This window comes from Equus asinus, chromosome 20 (assembly GCF_041296235.1).
Source record: "Equus asinus isolate D_3611 breed Donkey chromosome 20, EquAss-T2T_v2, whole genome shotgun sequence".
Lineage (NCBI taxonomy): Eukaryota > Metazoa > Chordata > Mammalia > Perissodactyla > Equidae > Equus > Equus asinus.
In genome coordinates, this window is record NC_091809.1 from 24,759,875 (window position 1) to 24,786,330 (window position 26,456).

The 26,456-nt window shown below is 42.5% G+C and overlaps 1 long non-coding RNA gene across 3 annotated transcripts; it reads right to left on the bottom strand.

The window, feature by feature from the left end:
- Positions 1 to 13,044: 13,044 nt before the first annotated feature.
- Positions 13,045 to 26,364, bottom strand: LOC139039760 (uncharacterized). Of its 3 annotated transcripts, none has more exons than XR_011496191.1 (3): positions 26,012 to 26,244; positions 17,297 to 23,576; positions 13,045 to 17,164 (listed from the first exon to the last, which is right to left on the bottom strand). It is a non-coding gene; the product is annotated as an uncharacterized lncRNA (long non-coding RNA). The 3 variants fall into 3 exon arrangements; XR_011496192.1 differs by lacking the exon at positions 13,045 to 17,164 and having other exon boundaries at positions 17,239 to 20,227; positions 23,512 to 23,576; positions 26,012 to 26,223; XR_011496190.1 differs by lacking the exon at positions 13,045 to 17,164 and having other exon boundaries at positions 17,239 to 23,576; positions 26,012 to 26,364.
- Between the last annotated feature and the right edge of the window lie 92 nt (positions 26,365 to 26,456).

Consider the following 26,456-nt stretch of genomic DNA (forward strand, 5'->3'; position numbering starts at 1 on the left):
ATAGAGAAAGTTGTTTGTTTGTTTTTTTGTTTGTTTGTTTGTTTTGAGGAAGATTAGCCCTGAGCTAACTACTACCAGTCCTCCTCTTTTTTGCTGAGGAAGCCTGGCCCTGAGCTAACATCCATGCCCATCTTCCTCTACTTTATATGTGGGACGCCTACCACAGCATGGCTTGCCAAGCGGTGCCATGTCTGCACCCGGGATCTGAACCAGCGAACCCCGGGCCGCCCAGAAGGGGAATGTGCACACTTAACCACTGCGCAACCGGGCTGGCTCCTATAGAGAAGGTTTTTAAATGGCAGAATATGAAAGAAACATAGAGTAATTCTCCAAACAACATCTTTTCCTCATGTTTTTAGATGGTAAGGAGTTACAGGAGTATTGGGCTATGTTGCACATGGTATTGGTGAGGCATCTTTACCATTTTGAACCATTCTTCTGTGAAGCTCCTGTGCCATCCTCCTTCTAAAGAGCTGAAGGAGAACTATGACAGCATGCTCTTTGAAATTTTGAATGGAAAAGGAATATTTAAAACAGCAAGTGTGAGGGAAACTAATCTAGGTTACTGCCTTGGATGGTGCTTGTCAAAGTCCTGTTTACCTTCCAGCTAGGTTTTCTGAGTCCAAAATTAGTTATTGCGAACATTTTACATCGGCAGTGTCACTCATCCCTGGGAAGTGTCAAACTCTTCCACCTGAGTTGCATGATTGAATCCTTCAAAAAGCTCTCTCCTTGGTCACTGTCATCGTCACTCGCAAGGGATGGTGGATCTGGTGCATCTTATTCATCACTAACCAGGTAGGCACAGCCGGCACTGAGGGGCAAAGACGCTCTGCAGCAGAGCCTGCCTCCCCTGGGCTTGGGCGGCATCAGACTCACTGGGATCACTAGAGCTGGTTCCCAACCCAGAGCCTCTGACTCAGGAGGTCTCGGACAGAGTCTGAGACTCAGCATTTCTGGCTGGCTCCCAGGTGCTGCTGGTGCTGCTGGTCTGAGGACCACATTTTGGGAACCACTGCCATTAACTGTCAGGGAGCAGCCCACAGGCAGAGGATAGGGCAGTGCTGTCAGTATTGTCCACTGTCCTGCTGCTGGTGGTTGATGGGGTCCTGTGGCTGACCAGAGAATGTGCTTCCCCAGTCTTTTTTTTTTTTTTTGAGGAAGACTAGCCCTGAGCTAACATCTGCAGCCAATCCTCCTCCTTTTGCTGAGGAAGACTGGCCCTGAGCTAACATCTGTGCCCATCTTCCTCTATTTTATATGTGAGACGCCTACCACAGCATGGCTGGCCAAGTGGTACCACGTTTGTACCCGGGATCCAAACTGGTGAACCCAGGGCCGCCGAAGCGGACCATGCACACTTAACCACTGTGCCACCGGGCTGGCCCCACCCAGAGTCTTTTAACTGTCACTTTTTGTTATAAAAACTCCACCGCAACCCACTAGGCTGGCTGTGAGGAAAAGGGTGGACAATAATAAGTGTTGGCTGGGATGTGGGGAATTGGAACCCTCATACACTGCTGCTAGGAATGTAAAATGGTGCAACTGCTTTGGAAAGCAGTCTGGCTGTTCCTCTAAAAGATTAAAAATAGAGTTACCGTGAACCAGCAATTCCACTCCCACATATTTACCCAAGAGAACTGAAAACATGACCATTAAAACATTTGTATACAACTGCTTATGTCAACATTATTCATAATAGACAAAAGATGGAAATAAACAAATGTCCATCAGCTGGTGAATGGATAAAGACAACGTGGTGTATCCACATAATGAGTGATTATTCAGCCATAAAAAGGAATGAATTCCTGATACATGCTCCAACCTGGATGAACCTTGAAAACATGCTAAGTGATGTTGGAGGAGGTAATCAAGAGGACGTGACCGCCACTCGACCCAAGAACTGGGCATTTGAAAGGTTCTCACTCCTCCCCTGTCCTTGGAATGCACACTCCCCACCATTCCCACAGTGGGAGCTGTTTTCAAGGACATAGCCTTGAGAGAGTAATGAGTTGTCGAGACCATCTGGATGGTCTATATGACTGAACCCCACTAAGGCTTCTATATAAACTTTTAAGATTCTGCTGGGCGGTGCGGAGGTCATCTTGTAGCTGCCCAAGGCAAGTGTCATAAGTTCCCTCACTGATTAAACCTGCCCCCATCCATCGAGTGTCTGCCTCTCTTTCTTCCTTCTCTCTTTGCCCTCCGTGTGTGGGCCCAGTTTGTGAACCAACAAGTGAAAGAAGCCAGTCACAAAAGACCACATGTTTCTGGATTCCAATCATACGAAATGTCCAGAATAGACAAATCCATAGAAATAGAAAGTAGATTAGTGGTTTCCAGGGGCTGGCAGGGGGTCGAGGGTAAAGAATGGGGAGTGCTTGCTAAGGGGTACACAGTTTCTTTTTGGGGTGATGAAAATGTTCTGAAATTATATAGTGGTGATGGTCGCACAACTCTGAATATACTAAGTAACATTCAATTGTATAAAAAGGGAAAATTTTATGGTATGTGAATTATATCTCAATAAAGCTGAAACCACCCCCCCCCCAAATAAAACATAAAGCAATGACAGAAGGTTTAAAATACACAAATGGGAAAACTGTTACCACATCAGGTTTGTTTTTGCCTGCCACCCGGAAAGCCAATCACCAAGATGACGAGATTGCCGCAGAGAGAGGGTTTAATCACAAGGCAGCCACGTGAGGAAGTGAGAGCATGAGTCTCAAATCTACTTCCCCAAAAATAGGGACTCAGGGATATTTATGGGATGGCAGAAAGGTGGTCTGAAATGTGGAGGTAGGTGATTGGAGGTGAGAAGAGGTGAGGTAAGAGGTGATCTATGAAGCATGGTCAGACTCTATGCCTCTTCACAGGATGCATGCTCATGAACTGGCGGCATTGGCATGATCTGAAGGTGGAGTTTTTAGCCTCTTGATGTCAAAAGGTTGCCTATCGCACATCCGCACAGGCCCAGTTGATGAGCTGGTGGTTTCAACTGGCTTCAAGTGAACAAAGGGGTTCTAATTCCTGAAGAACAGCTCAAACACCCATTACCACGGTGACCCAGGCTCCAGGGAGATGTTCTCTAGAGGAATGTAGTGGGAGTCAGATAGCATATTGCCTAAACAGCCCAGTTAACAATGGTTGTTGGGTTAACAGCTAAAAGCTATAATCAGTAATTGCAAAAAGGAAAAAAACTTTAGTTCCTAGCTACTTAATCATCAATGACTATTTCAATACCCGAAGTAAAAGACATACAAAAAGGAACAGAAGAAAAAAGTGAAGTAAAAATCACTGAGTTTAACATAAAATTAATCATAGATAGCAAACTGTACATCCAAAATCCTCAGAGAACGAAACATGGAAAACATCAAAACTGCACAGAGTATATCATATTCAGACTTGAGAAAAGTCAAAGACAGAATATATTGAAAACAGCCAGAGGAGAAAACACCTTCGTTACAGAGAAAAAAAATTAGACTTAAGTCAGACTTCTTTTCAGAAACCAAGCAAGCGAGAGTGGAGTGAAATATTTAAAGTTTTATAAAAAGAAACCCACTCTCCTAGTTTTCAAAACCCAAAGCTGATCCTTTGAAAATATTAGTTACATAAAACTGGTAAACATCTAGTCACGATAACTGGAAAAAGGAAGACAGAATTTACAAATATCAGAAATGAAAGGAGGGTGAAATATGTGAAGAAAATTGAGAAAATTTATGTTTTATGGTTTGCAAAAAGGTATTGAACACTTCATAAAAATTATTGTTTAGAGAATTACATAGGGCCGGCCCGATGGCGTACCAGTTAAGTGCGCACGTTCCACGTTGGCGGCCCAGGGTTCACCGGTTTGGATCCTGGGTGCGGAAATGGCACCGTTTTGCAAACCATGCTGTGGTAGGCATCCCACATATAAAGCAGAGGAAGATGGGCACGTATGTTAGCTCAGGGCCAGTCTTCCTCAGCAAAATCTTCAAAAAAAAAAAAAAAGAATTACATAAACAGATACGGATTCCCATTTAAAATGAATCACATTCAATATATAAAATATGGTGTTAGTCAGGATTTCCCAGGGAAACAGAACCAATACAATGTGTGTATGTAAATGCATGCGTTTATACATATTATGTTTTCTTTTCATCTTTTTGTCTTAAGTAAGTGGCTCATGTGAATACGAAGACTTGGTTAAGTAAAAAACCTGCAGTCTGGATGGGCAGGCTGGAAATCCAAGGGAAACACTGTAGTTCAAGTACAAAAGCAGTTTCCTGGCAGAATTCCTTCTCATTCAGAGAAGGCCAGTCTTGTGTTTACTAAGAACTACAATTAATTGGACGAGATGCACACACGTTAGTGACAGTAATCTCATTTACTAAAACACCACCCATGAAATGGTAATCTTATTAGAAAAACTGCACAGAAACATCCAATAGAATGTTTTACCAAAGAATTGGGAACTATGGCCAAGCCAAGTTGACACAGACACATTGGCTTGTAGTTTTCTTCTGGTGTCACTGTCTGGCTTTGGTACCAGGGAGATGCTGGCCTCATAAAATGAGCTTGGAAGCATTTCTTGTACTTCTAGTTTATGGGAGAGTTTAAAAGGATTGGTACTAATTCTTTGAACTTACTGTTGTCAGTTGTTATTGATTTGTTCAGGCTTTCTATTTTTTAATTCTTTCCTTGTAGGTTGCATGTTCTAGGAATTTATCTATTTCTTCCAAGTTATCCAATTTGTTCTCATACAAATGCCCATGAAATTCCCTTTTGAATCTTTTTATTTTTGAGGCATCCATTGTAATATGTCCCCTTTGATTTCTGATTTTACATATTTCAGTCTTCTCTCCTTTTTACTGTTAGTCTAGCTAAGGGTTTGTTAATTTTATTTATTTTTTTCAAAACCCAAAACTAGGGACCAACCCCATGGCCTAATAGTTAAGTTTGGTGCTCTCTACTTTGGTAGCCCAGATTCACTTCCAAGGCATGGACCAGCACCAGTCATTGGTGGCCATGCTGTGGTGGTGACCCATATACAAAATAGAGGAAGACTGGCACCAGACGTTAGCTCAGGGTGAATTTTCCTCAGCAAAAAAAGAAAAACAAACAAAAAACCACAAAACTATTGATTTTCTATATTCTATTTAATTTATTTCTGCTCTATATTTATTATTTCCTAATTTCCCTAACTTTGGGTTTAGTTTGTTGCTCTTTTTCTAGTTCCCTGAGGTGTAAATGTAGGTTGTTCATTTGATATCTTTTTTCTTAATATAGATGATTACCACTATAAACTTCACTTTTAGTACTCCTTATGCTATATCCTGTCAACTTGCAAAAACAAAAAACAGTTTAAGAGGCAAGTGTTTATTTGGAATCAAAGAATTGCAATCCAGGGAGCACAGATTCAGGTAGAAACTCAAATAGTGTCCTGATTAGAGGAGAGGGGCTTAGGGCTTTTATGGGGAACAGGGAGGATGAGGCGAGTTGTATTAAAGAAGAGTTCACTGGTGCAAGATGACGTAAGGCTAGGTGTGTACTTCATAGATTGGCTTCACATTCAGCCATCAGGCAAACGGCTAGACTTGTACGTCGTTGGTTGGTTATATCCAGTCATCAGCAAAGTCTTCCATCAGTTCCTCCAGAGAGGATATTCCTTTCCTTACTGACTTGTTGGAATGTTGGTGGTTTGGTCCAGTTTAGAAGATAAAGAAAACAAGATACGCAAGGCAATTCCTCTGAAATGGCTGCTCCGGCTCTATTTTAATATGGCTCCACTCATGTCATCTTTCACAATCCGATAAGTTTTTGAAAGTTGCGTTTCCACTTTTGTTTGAGATATTTTGAAATTCTTATTTGAGTTCATCTTTGACAGTGGTTGTCCCAGAGCATGTCATTTAATTTTCATGCATTTGTAAATTGTCACAATAAGGTTTGAGATAAACAGGCCTTTAGTGTGAGGTGTTATGATTTCTTGAATAGGTGTCAGACTATGTTTAATGTTTGCTGCAGCTGGAGGGGTCAGGGGCTTCATAGTCTATAGTGCAGTTGTACTTATCTCCCCGGCATGTTTGGGTTTCTCTAGAAACTCATTCTTATGTAGAGTCTGTGTCTTGCAGCTCTGTTTTAATCTAGTGTTTTTATTCAGGGACCCTGCTGACATGGTGTCAGGTATTGAAAGAAAACATGTCCTCTTCTGTTATGATGAAACCTGCAATGTTTTGGTGGTAAAGAATCCCTGGACTAGGAACTTCAGAACACGAACTTGGCTGTTATGTTTATATAATAGTATATAAATATACATACTTATATTTCCTCCACTTTTGTCAGAGAGAACTCCGAAGCAACTACAGGTGTCTATTTGCACTTTGCCCAATCAGAGAAGCCTTTGGCAAATTAGTTTCCTTTGAGGGATGGTCTATGTTACAGACAAAATACTTTGTGTTTATCAAAATGTTTCCCCCCATTTCCTGAATGAAGCATGAGGCAATTTTTTCGGATCTTCACTATGAGAATCTGGTTGGGCTCTTAAAGGAAAAATTCATAAATTCTGGGATGCTCCCTAAGACCGGCCCCCTAGAATTTTCAACTCTCAAGGTAATCCATACTGTGTCTACAGTAATTCATCTATTACAGTTTATGTGTTTCTAGAGTTGACTGGCTCCAGTCGTTCCTCTTCTCAGCATAAGGTAATTCTCTATTATTTACCTCTCTCTCATTTTGGGAGTGTTGGTTTGCCAGCTAACCTCAAATCTCTCATGGATCTAAGAAGAGGTGTTGATTTTCAGGTTATTCAGCTCTTTTCTTATTGTGAAGATAAGAATGATCACTCAGGGCTCTTTACATACTGGAACATAAACCATCCATTCACTTCTGTTGCTGTATTTTTCACCTGTGAGACTATACCATTTTCACTTATTCTATTGCTGATGACCATGTGGAAGCTGTCACTATTTTTCTTTTGTGATCAACGCATCTAGAAACATTATTATACTGGGATCTCTGAATTTGGATTTCTTACCCTCATCTTTTCAAATTTCCATACCATGAACACCTGTTCATCATCCAAAAGACAATTTTGATGGGTTGCCCACCGTTTTATCATTGCCCTCTTTGGGGCAGGATAATACCCTACACAAAATGAGACTGCATGGCAAGACCCATATTGCCACGTGCATCGAGTGAATAGAAGTATGTTCATTGCTCAAAGGTACTTTCTAAGGTGAGTACGGCAAGTGTCAGCAGGCTGAGGGGGCTTGTGCAGAGGAGATAGGGTTGACCCTTTAAGATGTGTAAAGGTAGACGAAGCAGGTTTTCAAGGTTTGACCCTCCTACCAACTGATGCAAAAAAGAAAAGGGGCATTTGTCAACCTCCATAATTTAGGTACCCACTGTGGGCCAAACAGGGTGAGTATGTATCCAAAGCCAGTTAAGAGTCAAATATCAAAAATGAGGGCAGTTTTTTATTAAAGTTCACTCCTGAGGTTTTTTGACTGAATGACGCCACATCTCAGTTAAATAAATTTGCATGTGAATATTAATTTAAAAGCCATGTGAAACGTATAAGCAACATACTATAATTAGCATGATAAAGCCTTAAAAAAAGGCATTTGCATCCAGTCATTCTAGGGTGTTTGAGACATCCAGGAAAATATGTCAGTATGGTTCTAGAACTCTGTTCAATTATTTTAGTAATGTTATTTAATTTAGTGTCTCATTTCTTGTGTTATTGGGGTCACCTTGCCAGTGTTGCTTACCCATAAGCAGCAAGTATCCCTTTTAGGGGAACAGAGCTCTCCCTGGCTTGTTAATAAACAGTACAAGGCAAGGAGTCATCAGCTTACATGGCTGAGAGGGAGCTGTCCTTCACAGAAAACATTTCAAGCACTAGCTGTTTGCTGTATGTATTTTGAATGTTTTGGACATTTCTTGATTGGTATTAATGATGTGCTTGTTGAATGACATCATGTGTGCAGTATCAGAGAATCCCAAGACAATGAGCACGTGAGTGTAAATGGTAGGAAAACAGCACATTTGTATTTGATGGGCCAGAGGCGTTCTGAAGGAGGGTGCCCAAAATTAAATATTGACACACAGGGCACACAGAATACAGGTGATGTTAGAAGGAAGGCCCAGGAGTGGGATATAAGAGTGGTAGCCAGGGTGCACTATTACAATAAACCAAAGACTTGTAGAAGTGCCCATTCTGAGAGAAATGTCTACTATAGAAAGACTCTACTTATTAGGTGCCAGTGAGCCTGATGATCAGAACAAAGCAACAGGCCCTAAAGACTGGGGAGCGAATATAACTAATGACTCAAAGAGCAGGAACATCTATTCACAAGAAAGCAAGGTTCGTCTAAGTAAGCCGTTAAGCCATCCTATGAGGCTTGCAGCCTGGGTTGTAAGAGAGGCACAGGATCCATTGAATACTTTTAAGAGCCCAGTGTTTTACATTTTGAGAAATTAGTTGATAATATCAGTAATTTCTAGAGTGTCTTGGTGAGTCCTTGCATTTTGGCTTCAGCAGGGTCATGTGTGATAGGATTAATAATTTGTCTATATAAGTAACGACCATGGTCAGTGCACAGCAAGGAGCCAGTAGAGGGAGTGAGGGGCCCTAGAAAGTCTGTTTGCTATCAGCTGTAGTGGGCCCTCCCTTGGTCTGGAAAGTACATTCATTGATTTTATTTCCAGTGACGTGTTTTTTTCACATCAGGTGCATTGGTCAGTCACTGTCAGCCATGGCAGAGGAAAGTCCTTTGAATTATGCCTAGACCTTTAGGTTAGAGGCCTCTAAATAGTTTATTACATGAGCCCAAAGGGACAAAATTAATACCATCAGGGGTGAGGTATTGGTATGTGCCACTGAAATTCTAAGCCATTTATCACCCTTAACATTGTAATGAGCCTCTGCAGATTGAGGTTTAATATATCCAGAATTAGGAGTGACCTTGATTTTTACTTGGATATTGTGAGGCAAGACTTTCTCAGAGTCTTGTGCCATGGGGCCATCGTGGATAAGGAGTTGTTGCTAGTGGTGGGATGAGACCTCTAGATCATTGTCAATGGCCAAAGGATCTGTAACAATGTGCCAATGAGTTAGATTCTTGGCCCTGGAATTCTTAACCATCACTCCATTAGTGTCTCCCTCCCTACACCCTGTTACCAGAGAGGCTTTACAGCCTACTTTTATCCATGCAGAAATCTCTAAACCACGCATGGTGGATGTAAGTTGTCCAAGAAAATTCTTGTACAAGAACCTATTGTCCATCAGCTCTGCACATGGTTAGAAAAGCCACGGCTGGCAACTGACAGTTTTTTCTAAATAGAGACCTTCCTAGGCTCAGAGTTGGTGAACCTCCACCGCCAGCTTCCACTTTGCCTTGAGTCATGAATGCAAGACCCCTCAAGCTTGCTAAGCAGAGGACTTTTCATTGAAAAGATATTGATATTTACAGGATAGAGCCAAAAATTTCAAGACTGGCATATCCCACCTACAAGATGAGGTGTGTTCTTCTGTTCTCTGATGAATGCAGTCAGTTCAGGAGGAGTTCACCTCCTCTCTAGACACACTGGCCACTTGGGGAGTCCTTGGGAGCACACAAATGACAGGCAGTCCATGTACTTTATGGATAGTGTGCCACCACCACACATGATGGAGTCTGCTGCAGAGTTAGTGCATTCTGTCCTAGATCAAACAGGCCACCCTGTTAGACTCAGGCATCAGAAGTTGTGAGTTTCCACAAATGTACAGTTATATCACCATCAGGATGGAGATCACTCCATCACCTCAAAGAAACACTCTCATGAGGCCCATTTGTGCTGAAACCTCCCACCCTTAACAACTGATCAGTTTTACGTTCCTATACTTTTGCCTTTTCCAGAATGTCATATAAGTGGAACACCACGTTGCCCTCTGAGTCCTGTTTGGAAACTTTGAGGCAACATTTGTAAAGGGGCGTAATTATACAAAACTTCAGTGTTCTTGTGAGTGAAATTTTTGACGTTGCCCAGAAGGACACATATTATGCCTTCAAAACTAAGAGCTTCTGGGGCGAGCCCGGTGGTGCAGCAGTTAAGTTTCCAAGTTCCACTTTGGCAGCCCAGGGTTTGCTGGTTCAGATCCCGGGTGCGGACACATGCACCCCTTGTCAAGCCATGCTGTGGCAGGTGTCCCACACATAAAATAGAGGAAGGTGGGTCCGGATGTTAGCTCAGGGCCAATCTTCCTCACAGCAAAAAGAGGTTTGGTGGCAGATGTTAGCTCAGGGCTAATCTTCCTCAAAAAAAAAAAAAGAAAAAGAAAAAAAACTAAGAGTTTCCACTGGTAGGAGCTACGTGAATTTTACTTTTACTAATTTTTAAAATTTTAATTTTACTACGTGCTTGACTTTCCTCATTTGCATCATGGGAAGAAGGATGGGGGCAGGGTATCAAATGAGACACTAGTAATTATAGAATCACATCATCTGTACACTGCTAAGAAAACATAAATTAGAGGGACAGGCCCATGGCCGAGTGGTTGAGTTCGCATGCTTTGCTTGAGTGGCCCAGGGTTTCACCAGTTCGGATCCTGGGCACAGCCCTAGCACTGCTCATCAAGCCACGCTGAGGCAGCATCCCACATAGTAGAGCCAGAAGGACATACAACTAGAATATACAACTATGTACTGGGGAGCTTTGGGGAGAAGAATAAGAAAAAAGAGAAAATTGGCAACAGACGTTAGCTCAGATGCCAATCTTTAAAAAAAAAAGATGTATTAGACGGTGGGATAAGTGATTGATCAATCACTTATCCCACTCACTGAGGGCCCTGCCTACCACAGAGAAGATAAACATCCATCATTGGACTAATGGATACACAAGTTGTGGTATATATATAAACAATCCAGTACTATTCAGCCATAAAAAAAAAAAAAACAAGGAAATCCTATGATTTGTAAAAACAGGGATGAAACTTGAACGCATTATGCTAAGAGAGAAGAGTTAGAGACAGACAGATATTTTATGATCTCAGTTATATGTGGAACCAAAAAAAAACTCATAGAAGAGATGACACTTGTGGTCACCAGAGATGGGGGTGGAGGGGTTGGGCAACTGGAGTCAAAAGGCACAAACTTCCAGTTATAAGATAAATAAGTGCTAGGATGTAATGTACAACAAGACAACTATAACTAATACTGATATATAATGCATAGGAAAGCAATTAAGAGAGTAAATCCTAAGAGTTCTCATTACATAGAGAAAATTTATTTCTTTATTCTTCCTCCTTTTCTTTTTATTTTATCGATATGAGATGAATGTTAACTGAATTTGTGGTAACCATTTCACAATATATGTAAATCAGTCCATCATGCTGTACACCTTTCATTTATACAGTCATGCATGTCAATTTTTTCTCAATAAACCTGGAAAAAAGGAGTCAAGAGACTTCTAGTCTCTGGTCTGTCACGCAAGGCGCTCAGAAACCAGATTCCAGTACTCAAATGAAAAAAGCAAAAAAAACTGAAATCAACAATTCTTGCATCAGAGAACTGAGATCACAGGGTAAACCAAGGTCTCCACAATTATAGAGACAAATATGTACAATTCAAAAAATATCCCAAATATTCTGGTCTTAGCAAGTCATGTGCTAAAAACAATCTATTTCACAAGAGCACTGACTAAGATTTTCCCAAGCCTAACTGACCAGGGGCACTGCAATAGCCAACTTGAGCCTTTTCTGCTTTGAGAGGTGGGGTAATTGAGAGGATGGTAGGGTTTTGTTCATTCCTGAGACCAAATATTTGGTGTCTGTTCCAATGAAACTTCAATTCCACATTACCAACAAGCTGTGCAACAGTTCAATTCAATTCTAACACTAACTACCCAGAGTTCACATCAGTCCACAGATTAAGAGTTCAGTCTCACAAACTGCCCCTTCCTTAGATGCCAACCACAAATGGGGTGCCCAGGCTGACAGCATTTCCACTCAGCCTTCCACAGATTCATATATTCTCTCAACACCCCTTATAACATTTGGTAACTTACTGAAATGATTCTGAGGACTCAGCAAACTTCTTTTTTTTTTTAAGATTTTTTTTTCCTTTTTCTTCCCAAAGCCCCCCCAGTACATAGTTGTATATTCTTCGTTGTGGGTCCTTCTAGTTGTGGCATGTGGGACGCTGCCTCAGCGTGGCTTGATGAGCAGTGCTATGTCCGCGTCCAGGATTCGAACCAAAGAAACACTGGGCCGCCTGCGGCAGAGCATGCGAACTTAACCACTCGGCCACGGGGCCAGCCCCTCAGCAAACTTCTTTACTCAATATTATTGGTTTATAAAAAGGATACAACTCAGGAACAGACAAAAGGTAGAGATGCATAGGGCAACACAGGGCAGTGGTATGGGTGAGGGGAGTGGAGGTGGAGGAGGCTGCAGAGATTCCACATCCTCTGGACACTCCACCCTCCCAGCACCTGCATGTGTTCACCAATGCAGAAACTCTCTGAATTCTCTTTAACCATTTTGATGGTGATTTCATTACATGGGCACAAATTATTAAATCACTGGCCATTGGCCCTTTGTCAACTCAGTCTCCAGCCCCTCTCCTCTGCACAGAGGCTGGGAGCTGGCACTGAATGTTTCAAGCCTCTAATCAAGGCTTGGTGTTTCTGGTACCCAACCCCCATCCTGAAGCCATCTAGGAGCCGGCCAAGAGTTGCCTCATTAAAACAAAAGACACTCTATCACCCTCATGACTCAAGGAATTCCAAGGGCCTCAAGAGGTTTTTGCTAGGAACTGAGGACAAAGGAAAAACTATTTTTATTATATCACAGGACAAGCCCAGGGACACAGGCTCACCAAAAGATTGAGACACAATCATTGGACTACAGAATGCCCCCCCTCAGGCCACACCTACCTCTACATCAACTGGGCTCTTCTTTAATATTAGTGGACTGCACTGAAGGAACTAGATGCTTTCTGATAACATCAAGAAGGCAGCAAGGATGTCTCCTCCCGCCACTTGTAGTCAAACTAGGACTAGAATTCTTAGTTAATGCAACTAGACAGGAAAAGAAAATAAAAGGTGTATTTATGGGGAAGCAGGAAATAAAACTGTCCTTGTGGTACAAGATTGTCTATGAAGAAAACCTCAAAGAATCCCCAAAAATAAAGAAACCCCTTGAACTAAGAGTGTAGAGGAAGGCTGAAAGATAAAATGTTAACATAGAAAAGTCAAATTGCTTTCCTGTAGATACACAGATATAGTGAACTCATCTCTGACAGGGGACCAAAGGCTACTCAATAGGAAAACATAGTCTTTTCCACAAATAATATGAAAAAAACTAGCCATCCCCAGGCAAAAAAAGAATCTAGACATGGACTTTACATTTTTCACAAAAATTAATTCAAAATGAGCCATAGATCTTAGTATAAAATGTATACCTACAATACTCCTAAAAGATAACACAGCAGAAAATCTAGGTGACCTTGGATTTGGTGATTAATTTTTAGATAGAACATAAAAAGAATGATCAAAGATAGAAAAAAATCTTTGACTTCATTAAAATAAAAAGTTTCCACTTGGTGAAACAGTATAAGAGAATAAAAACAGAAACAACAAACTGGCAGAAAAATCTTTGAAAATCACTTATCTGATAAAGGACTGGTACCAAAAACATCCAAGTGTTACCTTGATTTATATTGTAGGTAACTGTGAGGCAAGAGATTCCCAGAGTTCTTTTACCACAAAAGGGCAACTCTCAGGGAATCACCCATAGTCTGTAATGTCTGCAGCTGGAGCCAACTGTTCGTCAGTGCTAAGATGTCTGCTTGATGTGTGGTCAGCGTGATGACCCTTGGGTCCAGTCCTTCATCAGAAATGTCACAATTAACAATCGAAAAATAACAACTCTGGCTGAACTAAATCATGTACAAGCGTGGTGCTGTTGTCACTAAAATCTATGTACTCCCATTGCTTTTCATTCAGGAAGTCCTAAGGAGTTCCACATGCAGCCTGGGATTCTGGGAAAGGGGAGACCTCCTTCAACACCATGGCAGCTGGCAGGAGACTAAGGACAGGGAAGACCACTCTCTCCTGCAGGTAGGATATCCCAGAGGGCCCAGGTTTGCCTCCATCGTGTCTCCAGGGGGTCTCAGTAGCCATGCTGAGCTCCTGGAGGGCTGCTTCCACATCCCAAGTCAAAATGGACTGCTGAATACATGGCCCCATGCGCAGGGCCAACTACTTTCAGGATAGACTCGTAAGCAGAGGTCATTGCAGCTCTAATGACATATAGTGTGAGGCCTAGTGCAGGTTCTTGCATCAGAAGCCCATGGACAATTTAAAGCCATCATGGGTACCCTAGGAGGCATGACAGAAGGTCACTGAGGCCTCTATAGTGAAGGAGTCTCCAAGGGCACTAACAGGGGTTTTGGTTTTATGACAATTTGAAGAGATTCTCCCTACTTTTGTGGTAGGGGTGCCTTTCCCCCTCTTTTAAGTTGACTGTCCTTTCAATACTGACCATCTGATGGACCCATCTCTTGCAAAGAGTATAGTCCCCCTGTGGCAGCACCATCTCTAGGGTATGTCAGGCCAACACAGCTTCTGTCAAAGCTTCACTCTCACACACAGATAAATTCCGGCAGACACTGACCCACGACTCATTTAAGGAGGCCCCAACCCCAGCGTCCTGCTCCTAAGTGCCTATACATCCTTCAAATTGCCACCTCTGCTCAGCTGAACCTAGAACTGAGGTTGGTGGGTCAACAAAGCAACACGGGGCAGCACAGCTCTCAGCACGAGCTCCCCAGTGAGCAGCAGCCCACAGCGCATGCTGCCACCAGGCAGCAGAGCAGGGGAGCAAGTCAGAGCAAGAGAAGACAGACCCATGGGTGGGGTCATGTCTGGACATGCTGCTCAGGGTGCCTATGGTCAACTGCAGAGGGGTGGTTTCCTTGTTGAGACTGATGCCAGGGTGGCACAGAAACACACATGGTAGGAAAAGGGTTAGGAGTCACATAATAGAGGTCTGAGGAGAAGGCAGGGCCGGCTTCTCAAGCAGCTCTGACAGGGCTCAGAAAGCAAGGAATAGAGCCTGGCCTGGGGTTTCACTGGGCCTGGGGATGGGGCCTGGGCAAGAGCTCTGCACAGAGGCAGGGGCTGGGGTGGTGGGAATCTCCTGCCTGCTCTAGAGGAGAGAGCACCCAGGCTTCCTCCTCAGCTTGTCCAGGTGGGGGCACAAGGGGAAGTGGGTGGGTGAGGCTTAAGCTGTGAGCATTCAAAAATGTGGAGTCTGACGGCTCATTACAAGGACAAAGTGGGTAAGAAAAATATGCGTTCTCAATTGCTTGATTTATATAAAGAAACACTAACAGGAGGCTCAAAAATGATCAAAACTGTGTATTTGGTGTAACTTAAGTAACAGTGCTGGAGGGGACCAGGATATGTTGGCAGTGAATCTTCTTAAGTTAGGCTGTGCTATTTTACAGATTTATTTCAAATATACAGAGAAATTTATATTCTTTAATTTTATCTCTTCAACATAAGAAATCTAAGAAACACTAACAGTTACAAAAGGGTAAACCATACAAAATAAAATTTCCAAGTCTCTTTCAAACTAAAAGGACATGCAGCATCCTAGTTTGTCTTTCCCCTATATCTCACACTGGGGGTATTTTAAGGAATAAGTGGCATATTATAATGCAATCAGGATTTGAGTTTAAACCCTTAAATGCATTGGATTTTAAAAGATTTACGTAAGCTTTGAGTTTTCCTCACGTCAATTAAAATAGAATTTTAATTGCTTTAGCCTTTTAAATGTCTATGTTCTGTAGACAGATGCACATAGAAAAACTGACCTAAAAATCAAAAGAAATGTCTTGCTTTCCTCACATCCTATCTCTCAACCAACTTAAAGTCTCAGGGCCCAAGTACTAAGGGAAACTAGAGCCAAAAGGCTACACTATTCAATTGATAAAGGAATCCAAAGGAAAGAAAGAAACACAAATACTGGATTCAGCTCAGATAAGCAGGTTGCTTCCGACAGGACAAAAGGAAAGCCACATTCAGAAAGTTCCATATTCTAGACTCTCCCAGTTTAGACAGAAGCCCTGCAGTGGGTCAGTCCCTGGTGAAGGAGAGGAGGGCACCTGAGCAGCCACAGGAATGAACTCCACACACTCTCCTCTCCCCAGGGAATAATGTTACCACACAAAGGACACAATCTGCTTGCCATGAGATAAAAGCCGATCGTCAAGAGGCAAGATGGTGGCAGAGAAAGGGCATTTTATTACAGCTTGCTAGCAAGAGGCAAGATGTCTGACTAATGTCCAAAAGAACCATGTTAAAGGGGTGGGTCACAGAATCTTGAAGGAGTTATATAGGCTGGTGGGTTATAGGGGAGGAGGTTAGGAATGTTGACCCAGGAGTTGCCACACCAGATCTTTCAAGTTTCCATTGATGATGGCTATCAGAATAGACTCTCTGTTTGGAGGTCATCACACTCCTAAGGAACTCAAAAGAACAAAGTCATCATCTCATCATAGCTGGTTGGTATATGTACAAGCAAGGGTCAAAAAAACCTAGAGAGCAAGTGGATCTCCTGGAGGGTGCATATCCAGATGGGTTAGTTAGAGGTCATTCAAAGTTATAATATGGTCTCTATTCTACAACATGGCTTCCCTATGTCAACCTTGTGTTTACCCAGTATCAATCCCCTCCTTTTGTTTTTCATTCCTCAATCTTGAGGGACACCTTGTTGATGATGGGCATAGGTTGTTCCAGCTCACTGAACTAGCCTTTTAGTAAGATAGTGATACAGGTGGGATCCCCAATTTAGGCCTATACTGTGTAAGCAACTAACCAGGTATTTAATAAGAAACATTTCTAGAGAGACAAAAGAAAAACAAGGTTAATAGTGGGAGCAAATTATAAACCAGTTTCTGAGTCCAGGCAGCAGCCAGTTAAAAAGATTTCTAGATGTCACAGTTGAAGCATCTTTTGCAGTTTGAAATGCCTCTGATGATGTCATCAAGTATTCAGGTGTCTGGGCTGGCCCCATGGCTGAGTGGTTAAGTTCACGCGCTCTGCCGCAGGCGGCCCAGTGTTTCTTTGGTTCGAATCCTGGGCGCAGACATGGCACTGCTCATCAAACCACGCTGAGGCAGCATCCCACATGCAACAACTAGAAGGACACACAACGAAGAATATACAACTATGTACTGGGGGGCGTTAGGGAGAAAAAGGAAAAACATAATATCCTTAAAAAAAAAGAATGAAATATAGTTTAAAAAAGAAAAGTATTCAGGTGTCTTACACAGCAACAGACATGAATCTCTCAAGTTTATATCAAGTTCACCAGCTCCAGTTTGCAAGGCTTCTGGATAAAGGGCAGGTTCAGTTTGCAAGGATTCCAAATGAAAATGACAAAAAAAAATTTTAAACATTAGTTTGGAGACTTGTAGCCAGATATTTCAGGAGACTAGAAGAATTCAGGATCCAGTCCAGTTAACAGATATAAAACAAAAACCTCAAAGACAATTAACAGAACTAGGATCTAATATCCATTGATGTATACCATAGTTTCTACTGAAACATAATTTTTCTAAAATCACCCTCATTTTTACCAAAGATAGCCAATTAAGACCCATTAGTTTGCAAAATAAGTCTAGTTTCAATAAAACTTAATTCAATTATTTACAGAGGTACAGCAAGAATAGCCATTGATCATATAGGCTCTTTTAAATCTGCTTTGCTAGAACTTTTTATAAGGAATCTCAGATTGAACTTTAAAGGTCTCTTGAGACCAGGAAAGCCAAGCCAAGAACTTTGTTATCAGACTTTGCCTGCAATACCTACAGATGTGGGTGAATTCCTCTATTCTTTTGAGCTTCTCCCAAATATTTCAAGGTTCCAGGCACCTGTCAGATAAGTGACTTTCCTTACTTAACACAGTGAGGTTGCTACAAACTCTGTAAACAAGGTACCAGGCCAATACTTCCTACTGGTTTTATTCCAGAGTCAACCTTTATTCCTCAAAAGCTGTCTTGTCATATCTGACTCTGTATGTTTCTCTCAAATATGACATTCCAGGCAAAGCCTTGGTAATATAACCAATGTTTCCAATTGTGTCCTGTTATAAGGAAAACAGCTTCTTATTGAACTTAATGCAAATAACTATATGGCTGTGAAAACAATACTCACTCACTAAGAGTTTCCAAATTCTGAAGGGATCAAGTAGGGAGAAAAAAATTAATGTTTCAATTCTACTTACAAAGATATAATTTACCAAACTGCTATAAGTCATAGTTAGCATGAGAGAAAAGAGGAAAAGATTTCCTTGAATCTGGGGGGGGGGGGGGGGGGGGGGGGGGGAGGAAATCAAAAGATCAACAATATCTCAAATAAAAAGTCATATAAATTATAATCATCCTCATCAGTTCATTCAGTCCTGTGTAACCAATTCTTGATCTTAATCTTCTGTTAGCAGTAATCTGAGGTCATCAGTTTCTCTCTTAGAGTTCCGTAATTTCTAACCCAGTTCAGTTTCATAATCTGAAAGTTTATCAGAAACCAGTATTCTAGAGTGTCAGAGTCCTTTCCCTGAATTTCTCTGAAGATGAAACATTTTTCAAAAGCATCAGAGTAAAATAATAACTGTAAACAACATGACCCCAAAATGGCAATTGACAAAGAAATTTGGTTAATTCTGCCACATACAACACTTTAAAATAATAACCAGAATTATGCCTGACAACCAGGACAGATTAGAATTTCAGGGATGTTACATAATTTTTAAAACATTTATATCAGTAACATTTATGCACATTATACCACCTAAGAAGGTTTATCATCACTTATTTGACAATGCTTCCCATGTAATTTAACATACCAAATAAGTCTAACAAGTTTAGTATCTTCCTCCTTATAGGAAGAAGGAGCAAATTTCTTTGAGAAGTCCCAAGGGTCCTCTGAAAATTCTCAAAGAGAAAAAAAATTTTTCTTCCTTCTTTCTAGTTCAAAAGAAAGACTTCATTCAGGATTGGAATATTGTTTTTTTAACAAAACTAAAATCTCTATTCTTTATACCTCGTCCACTGAAAACATATACCTTACTTTCCTTGAATACAAAGATGTTTTCTTCATTAATTTTCAGTAGCTTTAATTACATATATTAATTAGAACTTTTAACCCTTACAGACCCTAAATACAAACTAAAAAGCAATTATGAACTGTCTTTTTTATTAACATTCTGTGGCTTGGAAAATTCATAAAAACTTGTTTAATTTTTCTTTTTTTAAAGATTGGCACCTGCGCTAACATCTGTTGCCAATCTTTTTCTTTTCTTCTTCTTCTTCCAAAAGCCCCCCAGTACACAGCTGTATATTCTAGTTGCAGATCCTTCTGGTTGTGCCACATGGAATGCCCCCTCAGCATGGCTTGATGAGTGGTCCTAGGTCCGTGCCCAGGATCTGAACTGATGAAACCCTGGGCTGCTGAAGCGGAGCATGCAAACTTAACCACTTGGCCATGGGGCCGGACCCCCATAAACACTTTTTAATAATTTCTAGAAACATGCTACTTCATAGAACAACCTTTAATAAAATACAAGACATGTTTACTAACAGACCCAAACATATTTTACCTTCTCTGTATTAAGAAGCCAAAAACAGATAAACCACATATAATAATTAACACCTCAGATTGACACCTGAGTTAACATCTGTCACCAGTCTTGTTTTTTTCTTGTTCTTTTTCTCCCCAAAGCTCCCCAGTACACAGTTGTATATTCTAGTTGTAGGTCCTTCTGGCTGTGCTATGTGGGACACAGCCTCAGCATGGCTTAATAAGTGGTGCTAAGTCTGTGCCCAGGATCCGAACTGGTGAAACCTGGGCCATTGAAGCGGTGCACGTGAACTTAACCACTCAGCCATGGGGCTGACCCCTAATGTTCTATCTTATTTGGAAATGACCTAGATACTCAATGAATTTTTTTTTTTTTAATTTTTATTTTTTCCTTTTTCTCCCCAAAGCCCCTCGGTACGTAGCTGTATATTCTTCGTTGTGGGTCCTTCTAGTTGTGGTATGTGGGACGCTGCCTCAGCGTGGTTTGATGAGCAGTGCCATGTCCGCGCCCAGGATTCGAACTGACGAAACACTGGGCCGCCTGCAGCGGAGCGCGCGAACCCAACCACTCGGCCATGGGGCCAGCCCCGATACTCAATGAATTTTTATCATTCAGTTTAACCTAACAAAATTTCAATATTTCAGGTTACCAAAGAGATTTTGGAAGCTATTTTAAGAACTCATGTCATAAACTACAATTATTGATAAAAGCTTATCTATAAACTCTTATCTCACTTACTAGACCATTCATTTGTAACAATCGTATTTAGATTACTCACAAAAATTTCATGTGAAACTAAAGCAGCTAGCCATCATCTTAAGTTAAGGACATATATTATAACACATAATCATTGTTAAAAAGTTCCCCCAAAACTTTTACCCTTTTTACATTTAATTTACCTGTTTTCAATAATTAGTTGGACTGCCTACAAAACTTCATGAGACATGAGACAAAATTAGCCATCATTTTAAGTTATTATTTTTGCTAACCAGTTTTGTGGTACAGACTGCTTATTTGACCAATAAATATAGAATAAAGGCAGTATGTTTGCATCATAGCCAATGCTGACAATTCTGAGGATATGTCTATTCTAATGAAACCAATAAACTTAAACAAGCTTTCAATTACCAAAGATTATTTTTATCATGTTAACTAGAATGACATTTGGGTTAGTTTCTATTACATTTAGAGTTTATGTGCTTACTTTTAGCCAACTGAATAAAGCTCTTTAGAAATAATACCACCTGGAGGTAAAATAGCACACGTATAACATGCATATAGACACACATACACAGAGACTGCACAGCTGTTTTAAAATTACTGCCATGAATCAGGTACAAGCCTCCCTAGTTATGAACCCAAACTTTGTTTTAAGCCTTTTTAACTAATACTTGGGAAGAAGACACTCAAGATGCTAGATTTTTGGCAAGGGCGCTCTTACAGCTGGTTTTCTTGCTTTTCCTTTTTTCTTCTTCAGTCCTAGGAGTGATGAGCTAGACAACAGTTCCCAGAGAGACGTGGCCATAATACTTTTTGAGATAAAGGAACTGGGTGGAATCTGAACTGCCTCTAGAGCAGCATTTCCAGTCTCTCAAGGATTTTTTCTTTAAGGACTATTGCTCTTAATTTCTCAGAAATTGCGTTGTAACTTAAATGATGTTATAGGTTAATATACCTGTCCAACTACATCATAAAGGCACAGAAAAACACTCAAGTGTTCTCCAAGATGGAGTTTCTGGGTCATATTTGCATTGCCAGTTTTTAACACTCCAGCATCTACAAGCATTTATGGCTTACCTATGAATGCAAGAAGCATCCCCAAAAGAGAGTGCAAAAGGAGCAGCCCTCACAAGATCCAGAAAGATCACTCTCAAAAATAGTCAAAGAAGGGGCTGGCCCGGTGGTGCAGCAGTTAAGTTCAAACATTTCACTTTGGCGGCCCGGGTTTTGCTGGTTCAGATCCTAGGTGCGGAACTATGCACTGCTTGTTAAGTCATGCTGTGGTAGGCGTCCCACATATAAAGTAGAGGAAGATGGGCATAGATGTTAGCTCAGGGCCAGTCTTCCTCAGTCAGAAAAAAAAAAAAGAGGCGGATTGGCAGCAGATGTTAGCTCAGGGCTAATCCCTCTCAAAAAAAAAAAAAAAAAGTCCAAGAAAGCAAAGTCTTCTGCCACCCAGGCAGTGGTGCACTAACAAACAACAAACATTGAGACGACAAAGGCTGTCGATGGACTGGGACCCCACATGACCAAAGAGGTCACAAAGCCAAGCTCTCAACATATATCACTAGACAAAAAGAAAAAAATCTCATCTTATATGCCCATTAACAGTTTTAGCTGCGCTTTGGGTCTCTCGGAGCCAGACTAATACCTACAGGGAGGTGATGTGGGGTTGGGGACTGTGTATGAGACTTTTAGAGGTGGCAAGCGCCCTAACGGCTCTTAACTGTTCCATGCACACCCACCAACATTGCAGCCCTTTTGGCTTCCAAGATGCCCTTAGCAACAGCTTCCACCTATGCGCATACTCCATAGGCAGGCCCTATGGCAAAGCCTACTGCAGCTGCCCAGACAACCAGCTTATGGAGTGCCTGCATCTTGCTCTATGTACGACAAATGACATACACAAAAAAAACAGAGACAAGGAAAAATAGTGGCTGTCTCTGGGAGAAGGATCAATAAACCAATGAGGACTCAGTAGCTCATACTACTTACTTGTAGCTAAAAGTTGCCCAATTTGGGAGAATGGAGCCTAAGGCACTACAGGCGGAGACTGAATTAGCATTTCCTATTGTTTCAGAATTTAGACACAGCCGGTCAAAAGTATATTTATGCTGCAGCTAGAATCAGATTGTGAAAATTTCAAGCACCCTTGAAATCAAGACCCTTACAACGAAGGCCCAGCCAAGGCTTTCTTCTATGGCCAATGTAATTCCCTTGAGGCTGACGGCAGTTCAGTAGGACTCTTAACCACAAACAGGAGTGCAACCTGCATTTCTGTCCGACTATCTCTTACTGCAAAATGAAGTGCAACCATATTTTTGTCTGACTATATTTTGGGACTCCCCCCTAACCTGACAATTATCAAGCCAAGCCCTCAGGACACAAACAAGCTCGGTAAGATTCTGCTGTCCTCTATAAACCTTTACAGCTCCTGGAATCTTTTGGCTGAAAGGTGGAGCCCTCGACTCTAAACATTAAAGATTTTTCCTTGTTCCTTGGTTTGGAGGCTCAAAAAGAGCCCAAAATGGCCACTGTAATTTTAAATCATCCCAGGTTATCTTGCTAGCTATTTACAGTTATCCCCATTTTAGGGGGCTTTTCCCAAAGAGGCCACAACAAACAAGGTAATTTCTAAACTGAGTCTGTTACAATCACCAAGAAACTCAGTCCCCAAACAGACAACGTTAACAAATAGACCAGTCAGACATAGACAAACATGAACAGACACCAAAATCCAATACTTCTAGGACTCTCACCTCGGGTACTCTGGGACCCTACCCTGGAGCTTGGGACTCTAACCTGATCCTTTTGAGTGCCCCAGTGGCTATAACCCCTTTATACTGTCTCCCACAATCCTAGCCTTGTGACTTCAACCCAACAACCAAATTTCACCAGTGGACCTCTAAGCCACGATCCTGATGAGATAGTAGACAATTTTAGGCACAGCTGCATTTTAACAAGGTCACTCACCCAAAAGACGTTTGATCCTGGAACTCTTTACAGACACAAACACACAAAACACCAAACACTAGTGAGCCACTTCCTAGATTTCAGGTGAAGTCCTATACCTCTTCCCAAGCTGGTAAGGTGCCCTATTAACCAGATGGTCCCTTCTCTTAAAAGAGGGAACCCCAGATGTAGGGGAAGGAAGTTTTCAGTGGTGTACCCCTGAGGTGACTTACCCTACTCCAGATGTGAGCCCATCGATCCACGAGAAGTAGCTGATTGTCCTTCCACCATAGGGAGCCTTAGGAGGCAGCCAGCATCAGCATGAGAGAGGAGGAAAGGCAGATCCCCAAGACAATAGGAGTATCAGTGGCCACTAAGGGCTTACCTAACAGGTAACCCATTTGAGGTTTATTGACCATGAGCAGGACTCAGGGTCCCTTTGTGGTCACCAGATTTCTGTTACCACACAAAGGGCATAATCTGCTCACCACAAGACAAAAGCCAAGCATCAAGAGGCAAGATAGTGGCAGAGAAAGGGCATTTTATTACAGCTTGCTAGCAAGAGGGAAGATGGCCGACTAATGTCCAAAGGAACAATCTTAAGGAGGCTCAGAATTTTGCAGCAGTTATATAGGCCAGTGAGTTCTAGGGGAGGAGGTTAGGAATGTTGACCAAGGAGTTGCTACATCAGATCTTTCATTTTCTGTTGATGATGGCTATCAGCTTAGACTCTCCGGTTTGGGGGTCATCACATTCCTAAGGGACTCAAAAGAATGAGGTCATCGTCTCATTGCAGATGGGAGGTATATGCACAAATAGGGGTCGAAACACCTTCAGAGCAGGTCGTATATATCCAGCTGGGTTAGTTAGTCAGAGACCAAAGTTACAATATGGTCTCTTTCCTACAACATGGCTTCCCTTATGTCCACCTTGTGTTGAAACAGTACCAATAATGTAAATGCTCCCTCTCTCAGGCTCCCATTCTCACAGTGAGGGAACTGAGTTGGATTCAGTTTAAGGTTCTGACCCAAATGAACCCCCAGATTAATGGGCACTAATCCAGGACACAGAGCTCCTGACTCTCACAGACTTTCTCAGTGTAAACAAATTACACTCTGAGTGCACCTACACTGTGGATGCAAAACTCCAATTATGTCTAGAAACAGGCCCAAGGGAACCACAGCAACAACCTCAGAAAGGGCGTCACTCCCCACCCCATGAGCACGTGCACCCCCAGCTTTCCAGGGCTCTGCAGCTCCTCTCAGGACAAAGGCTCCTTCCACAGGGGTGTGAGCAGTAGGACACCTGCAGGGGGAGGCTCCCCAGGGAGAACAGCTGGGCCTGCAAGGCCTTCCCTCTGCAGGTACAAGGGGGCCTTAGCTTAGAGTCACCGCCCTCAGGCCTCTGCCCCGACTGGAGTTTTTTGGACCATCACTCATATTTTAAATACACAAACCCGGTGTTTGAACAATCCAGCTATAACACTCAAACCCGTCTTTATGTGGAAATGAGGGAAGAAAATTGTATGGCATTTTTCTGGCTCAAGAACAAATCCCACAGGAACGTACTGTACTTGACTCGAGGAAAAAAACACGTTAATTAGTTATTTCCATAACAAGAAATTGTTTTATAAACTGTTCATCATACTTGAGCACTTCAGGTCTGCCAGACTGAGCCCTGGAAATCCACCTAACTCACTCAAAATAAAGAACAGATCTCAGAATATTATTAACATGCTCAGGGAGGAAAAGAGAAAAACAATTTTTAAATCATGCAATGTAAAACTTGAATATTTTATTGTTTCTGAAACTAACCTCTTTGGAAACATTTTATATTGTCTTTCAAGTTACATTGATTAAACAAACTTTATTCATTAAAAAACTGAGAATAAAATACACTGAATATATCATTTAAATTTGACAAACCCAGGGAGGGGCACTGCTGACAGGAGAGATGACCCAGAAAAGTCTGCCAAGAGGAACTTCCAAGTAAAAGACCTACGATTGAATATTTATATCCAGGACACATCCTGGTAGGAGAAGCAGAAATATTTCATACAAGGCAGTTCCAGGAAGCTGTTCACTACTTTTTTCTCTTGTAAAACATCCACAAACAAGGAAGAAAGCGTTTTAAAAGGACCACCCATTGACTAGAGAAAAATGATAAACAATTAAAATATCGGGTCTGTTTGCAATTGATAATCATGCTGTGAATCGGAGACAGGAAGTGGGCGTTCGGGAACGTGAGGAGGAATCTGGAAATTTAGAGATTTACTGTCGGTCCTGCAAGAGCTGGGGGGACAGGGTCGTGGATTTGAGACCCTGCTCCCCAAACATGTTGAAAACTCAGGAAAAACGGGTACCCTCCGAGGAGAAAGGAGGCCCTGGGGACGCACAGACCGCAGCCCCTCCGCACACGGACCCCGGAGCCCGAGGCCCGACTGTCCTGCGGGCCCTCCCGCGGGCCCCGCACCGTCTGGGACACGCGGGGCTGCGGGCGCACAGCGGCCCAGAGACGCTCCGGCCCAAGTCGCCGCGCGCAGGGAACACAGGACGCCCGGGCCCGGCTGCCGGCCCCGCCCCCACGCTGCGGCCGGAGGGGCCTGATGGCCGAGCGGCGCCACCGCGGACTCGGGGCCGCAGAGCCCGGAGGGGACCGCGGGAGGCCGGGCCCGCCCCGCCGCTTCCCACCAGCCCCTCCTTCCAAGTCCTCACCCCGGGGCCGCACACTCACCATTTCTAGGGCTCCTGGGTCCCCCGGCGTCCTTCATACGACTCATGCGTTCAGTGCGACAATTCGGTCAGGTCACAAATCGACAAGACAAGCGGCAGAGCCAAGAGGAGCCTTAAACGGCGAGGAGACGCGATCCCCAGGCTGCTGGAACAGCAGCAACTTCCGGGGGCTTGGGGAGCTTCGCCCCACCCACCTGCCCCGGCGCCGCCTCTGATTGGACACTTTGAGAGATTCGCCCCCCCCCCCTTGTGCCTGGTGACAGCCCCTGACTTTAGGTGTCTGAGCAGAATGCCAGACACAAGTTATCCTCTGCCGGGATATTCGCATTGACAGGTAGTGTTGGGAGGCGACCTGTGGAACTAAAATCCTTCTTTACGAGCACACACAACTGAAAGTCACCTCACCATAGGCAATAATTAGTCTCTCTCTATTTTGATCTTTGTTG